The sequence below is a fragment of the Pundamilia nyererei genome, unplaced genomic scaffold (assembly GCF_000239375.1).
Source record: "Pundamilia nyererei isolate P.nyererei 1_Seehausen unplaced genomic scaffold, PunNye1.0 scaffold00610, whole genome shotgun sequence".
In the NCBI taxonomy this organism is placed as follows: Eukaryota; Metazoa; Chordata; class Actinopteri; order Cichliformes; family Cichlidae; genus Pundamilia; species Pundamilia nyererei.
The window spans coordinates 5,666-6,922 of NW_005188011.1; positions in this window are offsets into that span (position 1 = coordinate 5,666).

Genomic DNA, 1,257 nt, shown 5'->3' on the forward strand with positions numbered 1-1,257 from the left:
TATCAAAGGTCAGTTCTTTTCATAAAATGAGTTGAACTTTGTTTAAATGAACAAATGAATCAAATTGAAAGTTTAAGTCAAAGCTGTGTTTTAACAGTTGAATATGTTTCAACATCGTACATGCTGTGAATTCCGTGTTGAGTAGTTTAGGAATGAACAAGGACATTATGTTTGTGAAGGGTGTCAAATATAACTAACTGTGTACAAGGAGTGATATGAAACTGAGGGTGTAGTTTTATCAGTTAGTTAGTTAGTAGTGTTAGGTGAAAACAGAGGGAAGAAGACAGAAAAGAAACAGAAACATCTATTTATGTTTAGATGTCTTTATGTAAAGTGTAGATATAATGCATACAGTTTTCTTGGTGTATGTATGCAAGAGCAGCACTTCAATTGGATGAGCCATTCCATGAAATAAAATTAATTGTAAAAAAATGTTCATTTGCCATTCCTCGTCTGAGAGAAAGAGCTTCAGCTCACTCACGGCAATTTTAAAAATAAGTGTTTTCTTAAAGAGAAAAACTAGGACAACATTTTTTTGATTGGATGTTTTGGTCTCCAATCAGCTCGCTAGCTACTGTAGCTAACCCAAATATCCCAGAATGCATTTTGTCCAAAACTCAAACGAGGCAATGGTGGAGGAACGCGGCTAAAAAGTTTGAAATATTACTTTTTCTGGATCACAAAATAAACTTCTTGTCATGTTTTGGGTGAGTCTGAGTCATTTTCCACAGCATCGGCTCTCCTTCTCTGGGTGGAGCTCTCCTTGCTCCTCCCTGCTCCTCACCTGTTGGCAATTACTGCAGCAGTATTTATGACCAGCGCTCACAATGAACCTTCGCCATATTGTCTGCTTGCCATAATCAGTTCTCTGCCTCGCATTTTGTCTTGAGTTCCTCAGCGTGTTTCGCTTAACCCTTAACCAGTGTTCCTGGTCCGCTATAGTTTCCATCGCCCGTCACTTAGGTCCAGTTTTTGGTTCTGTGCATGAGTCCATTCTTTTTTCACGGGCCATTGAGCCCTGGCACTTTTAAGATACTTTCAGGTGAGAATTTTGCTATGTAAACTTCGAACATCTGCTTGATTTATCAAGACATCACATATTTGCAAAAGTGCTCTGACGTTTTTCGAGATGGCTTTTACCCACCAGCTGACTGGGTGGTCAAGGCACAGAATCCCAGCGCATCATTTTCATCATTTTTCATTTCCCTCTCGGTCTTTCGCTACTCGGGTTAAACATGATATATAAGTCACTTAGAT